Source organism: Notamacropus eugenii, chromosome 6 (genome assembly GCF_028372415.1).
Source record: "Notamacropus eugenii isolate mMacEug1 chromosome 6, mMacEug1.pri_v2, whole genome shotgun sequence".
NCBI lineage: Eukaryota > Metazoa > Chordata > Mammalia > Diprotodontia > Macropodidae > Notamacropus > Notamacropus eugenii.
The window spans coordinates 1,157,657-1,163,397 of NC_092877.1; the positions used below are offsets into that span (position 1 = coordinate 1,157,657).

Consider the following 5,741-nt stretch of genomic DNA (forward strand, 5'->3'; position numbering starts at 1 on the left):
TATACAACACAACTATTATGGAAGTCATTTGCAAAACTACACAGGTTTGGCCTATATTGAATTGCTTGCCTTCCAAAGGGAAGGGGTGGAGAGGGAGGGAGGTAAAGAAGTTGAAACTCAAAGTGTTAGGATCAACTGTCGAGTAATGTTCTTGCCACTAGGAAATAAGAAATACAGGTAAAAGGGTATAGAAAGTTATCTGGCCCTACAGGACAAAAGAGAAGACGGAGACAAGGGCAGAGAGGTATGATAGAAGAGAGAGCAGATTGGTCATAGGGGCAATTATAATGTTTGGTGTTTGGGGGGAAGAGGGGAGAAAAGGGGAGAAAATTTGTAACCCAAAATTTTGTGAAAATGAATGTTAAAAGTTAAAAAAAATAAAATAAAATAAAATAAAAAACAGAACAGGACAAATGGAAATGGAGCTATTACATTTCAAGTAAGAAAAGAGTTAAATAAAAATTATTGTCAAGAAGTGGAAAATAATGAGTCCATGATACAACAAGGAATAGTAAAGGAATAAAAGGAAAAAGGAAAATGAGAAATATATCATCAGAAAAATAACTGAGCTAGAAAACAGATGGAGAGAATAATTAAGAATTCCTGTACTACATGATATCCAACATCAAAAAATTGCAGAGACATTGTATTTCAACGGATTGTAATGGCAAATTGCCCTGTATCACAGATACTGCTGATAAAATTGAAATTGAAAGATCCCACTGATCAGTACCTGAAGGATGTTCCAAAATAAAATCTCACAGAGAAAGAATAGTCAAATTTCAGAGTGTCCAGGACACAAAGAAAATCCATCAAGAAGCCAGAAAGAAACAATTCATATATCATGTAGAAGCAAGTAAGGTCTGGGAATATTTAGCAGGATTTACCTTAAAGAAGCAGAGGAAAAAAAGAAGCAGAGAACTTGAAATTTGATCAGTGAAAAATGGATTAGGAAAAAGAGAAAGATAAAGTATGAAGACTACACAAAAAGTTATGACAATAGTTGAGGCAAATGAGAGTAGGTAACTTCCTATGGTCCCACAGCTAAAACATATCAATGAGATCTTTAGGACTCAGGACTGAAGACTTCATCCACAATTTAAGCCAATCATTTTTTTAAACGTTTAATGAAAGATAATTTTTAGAAATATGTTATTGTGAAGATGAGATGGAAAGCCTCCACATGGCTACTTTTTGAAGAATTTCATGTAACCCCTCATAAGTCTCCCAAATTCTCTGTCAATCAGGCTTGAATGATCATCAGCATTTTCAAATGTGGAAAAAAGGCCACATGTACTAGATAAGTGAATTTTGGTAGTATAGTTCTGCAAGATAAAATATTGAGCACTGAAATTAGCAACATAGATTCTGATTCTTAGTGTCAACTTCTCTCAGTTTGATATTGCACCTCTTTCACTCTCAAACCACTTTTTTTTAAGATTTCAGTTCCATTTTTGCTCAATCCCATATTCAAAAGGTCATAAATTTAGAAGTCTAAAAATCCCTAGGCAGGGGTGAGGAACGTGTGATGTTTAGGCCACATGTGGCCCTATAGGAGCTCAAGTGTGGCCGTTTGACTGAAACCAAACTTCACTGAACAAATCAACTTAATAACAGAATTTGTTCTCTAAAACTTGGACTCAGCCAAAAGGCCTAACCCAAGTACATAGAGAGTCACTTGTGGCATGTGGGCACCAGATGACCCATCCCTGTCCTAGAGCTTCTGTAGACAAATCACTCATTTCATTGTTGACAAAACAAACATAGAGAAAGTGCATTATCCCCCAGTTCACACAAAAATTAAAAGAAATGATGCTATTTGATATCTAGCATTTGCTTCATTTTGTCACAAAAGTTCCTGTTACATGATTATTACCTTTTGTTCTCTCTAAAAGATGAAATAAGGTCTCCACGTTAACTTTTTTTGCTATTTGAAATAATGATAAAACCACAGCAAACGACATTTTCAAATTTTCCATGTTGAAATGAATAACATTTTTCAAAGGCATACAATACATTGAATTTCAAGGGAAATGAAAATTCTATTCAAATATCATTATCAAAATATTGTGAAAATTCATGGACCCCAGGTTAAGAACTCCTGGATATTGCTAAAATTAGTGTCATATATCAATGACACTCCTTCCAGTTTGGATGAAACATTCATGAAAAAAAGAATATGCTTGAGCATATTATTGGTCAGCTAAAGTCACTCGGGTGCTCCATAGCTTCTTCATGGAATTTTTTACTTCTGCATTCCTTAGAGTATAGATCAAAGGATTGAGGAAAGGAGTTATAATGGTATAAAATACAGACACCAACTTATGAAGAGGGAAGGTGGTTGGGGGGCGAGTGTACATGAATATGCAAGGACCAAAGAATATGATGACCACAAAGATGTGGGAGCTGCAGGTGGAGAGGGCTTTGCGCTTTGCCTCTAAACTATGGTTTCTCAGGGAGTGCAGTATAAGTGCGTAGGATATCATTAGCAAAACAAAGCTTATTGAGCATATGGCTCCACTATTAGAGACTATTAAAAGGTTTGATACATATGTGTCCATGCATCCCAGTCTCAACAACGGTTGCAAGTCACAGAATAGTGGTCAATCACATTGGGACCACAGAAGACTACATTCAAGATAGGGATTATCTGGGCAGTAGAATGCAAAAATGACCCTATCCATGCCAATAGAATCAGTATGCCACACACTCTGCGGTTCATGATGACTGAGTAGTGTAGAGGTTTACAGATGGCCACAAAGCGGTCATAAGCCATTAAATTGATGACAAATATCTCCATGCAGCCAAAAAAATGCATAGCAAAAAGCTGCGTCATGCATTCATCAAAGGAAATAGTATTCTTGTGAGAGAGGTTGTCCACAATCAATTTGGGAGCCGTGGTGGTAGAGAAACAAGTATCTGCGATGGACAAGTAGGTTAAGAAAAAGTACATAGGTGAACCAAGTGTGGGACTGGTCTTGATTGTCACAACAATTAATAGGTTCCCCAACACAGTGGCAGTGTAGAATAGGAAGAAAATGGTAAATACTATTTTCTGCTTCTCTAGATCCTGAGTCAGTCCAAGCAGAATGAATTCAGTCACATTATTTCTCATCTCTAAAACTCAAGTTGGGAGGACACAGGTGAGATCTAGTTAATATGAGAAAAGAACAAAGAAGAATTAATAGAGCAGAATTTGAAAGGTTTCTATAAAAGAAACGCTGCTTGACTCTCTATAGTTGAACTTCTAACATACCTAAATTCAAAATTGTTGATAAGAGAGCTTTTAGTCGAAAGCAGTCCTATAATCTGCTCCAATTCATCTAAGACATTTCTTGCTCATGGCGTGTGTGTGTGTGTGTGTGTGTGTGTGTGTGTGTGTGTGTGTGAGAGAGAGAGAGAGAGAGAGAGAGAGAGAGAGAGAGAGAGAGAGAGAGAGAGAGAGAGAGAGAGAGGAGAGAGAGAGAGAGAGAGAGAGAAAAAAATAATGTCCTCTGTGCAGTGGCACTTAAAAGAAGACATGAATGAATAAAAAAACAAACAAACATGTGTGGATTGAAATCAGAATCATTGGATAGAATTATGAGTTCAAAACTCTATCTGATAATTTTATTTGATTTTACCATTTTAGTGTGCAAATGCACGTGTGTGTGTGTATGATATAAAAAGTCAAACTGCCTCCCTACCTTTCCAGAGTTAATATCTTGGGCGATAGTTACTATAATATCCCACTATAATAGTTACTATAATATCCTACTACAATACATACTAATCTGATAGAAACAATATAAACCTAGATTTTTCTGTTTCAGTAATTCCTTTCATAGACTCTAAATTTTGAGGGAACTCCTAATATGCATTGCCCACTCTTATATAAAAAGGAATACATTTTACACCTTTCCCAATAAATACTTATCCAGCATGCAAGTGAATATAACTAATAAAAAAGAAAATTTCTTTGTGTTCCTACTATCTTTTAGAAAAGTTCCAAGTATTTAGAAGACTTTTTTCCTGATATGAGATTTATATTTACTTCTTCTTAACCTACAAAATTGTTACTATTTCTGTCCTGTGAGATCAAATATTCAAAATTCTGATCTCCGTGTCTCTGTCTCTGTCTCTGTCTGTGTCTCTGTCTCTGTCTGTGTCTGTTTCTGTCTCTCTCTCTCTCTCTCTCTCTCTCTCTCTCTCTCTCTCTCTCTCTCTCTCTCTGTCTCTGTCTCTGTCTCTCTGTCTCTCTCTCTGTCTCTCTCTGTCTCTCTCTGTCTCTCTCTCTCTCTCTCTCTCTCTCTCTCTCTCTCTCTCTCTCTCTCTCTCTCTCTCTCGACTGCCATCCCTATCAATGATTAATCACTAATGTCATATTCTCTATAAATTTTCTATTTTCCACAATTTTCAAAGGATTGCCTTTGTGGTTTCTCTTCTCTGAATATCCTAGAGATCATTATAGTCCCTCTCTAAATATGTTACCCAAACTAAGCACAAAAATCCATGTGTGACACCAAGGGAAGAATTCATCGGAAATATCTTTTTCTCCTCTTCTGCCCTATCCTTTCCTCTCCTTGTCTTTCCCCTATTTCTTTAAAATCATATTGATATGACAAATATGCTTTAAGAACTTTTCAATATTTCAAGGATTGATTGAAATAAATATTTAATATAAACTTGACAGTGTCCATTGGGAAATAAAATTGACATTTATGAAGAGAAGTAAGAGCATTGGAAGAGTAACACAAATATTCTCTCCTTGCTTTAAAATTTGAAAAAAGAACAAAGAAAATATTGGATGCAAATTACAATAACTAATGAATACATTGATTGTATTAACTAGAATGTGTCTGAGTACCTCGTGCCATTGTAGTGTGGTGGACTGAGCAGTAGACATGAAGAAAGGAGGAAATAGAAGCCTCATATTATTTCCTCTAATATTTATTATATTTGTCACTTCAATGAGTCATGTAACTCCTTTTACCTTTCCATGTCTCAACAATAAAATGGTAATAATCAAAACTGAAAAGGCTATTCTGCACAATTGTATAGGGATCATATTACAATGTATATATTGTTCTGTGGAATATTAGTTATGTCCTAAGTATTATTACCTTATGCATGTCATTTACCTTCCATTTTCACCTTTCCAATTCTTGCCTCCTTAGATTAGGATCCACCTACAAACTTCATCTTTAATCCTCTGTCCTTGGAAGAGACAATGAACTTAATAACTACTTATTAAGGTCCCAACATGTTTTAGGCACCAAGCAAAGTACTGTCACATCTGAAGGAGTTCGATGTAACATCAGCTAAAACTACACGTTGGTGACGTGGTAAGAGATCTGCATGTGCATTCTGCTCTGCTACATGCTAGTATGATCCTAGAAAGCCTGGTCATGTAGTGCCTTAATTCCAGATGAAATTCTGTACGATTGTATATTACAGAAATTTGGTGGTTTGTACTGCAGCGGACAATCTCTTAAAAAAAATATTCACTCTTCTAACAAAATCTCAGCACCAGCCCACCAGTGCTCTCAAAAAAAAAAAAAAAGTTTAAACAAAAGAGACCATGTTGTTTAACAAATTGGAAATTTATGACGTTCCTTGGACTACCATCTCATTACACATCTTTCCTGAAGACCCAGAAGTGATACTAGGAGAGGTACCTACCTTTGACAGAATTAATGAGATGTTGTTGAAATTTCATAAAGAATATTTTTCCCTTTTGTGTTACAATGAAGGTCAGAGCT

General features: G+C 35.8%; 1 pseudogene; it reads right to left on the reverse strand.

Moving 5' to 3' along the window:
• Nucleotides 1–2,192: 2,192 nt before the first annotated feature.
• LOC140511506 (olfactory receptor 4C11-like) lies at nucleotides 2,193–3,118 on the reverse strand (annotated as a pseudogene).
• Between the last annotated feature and the right edge of the window lie 2,623 nt (nucleotides 3,119–5,741).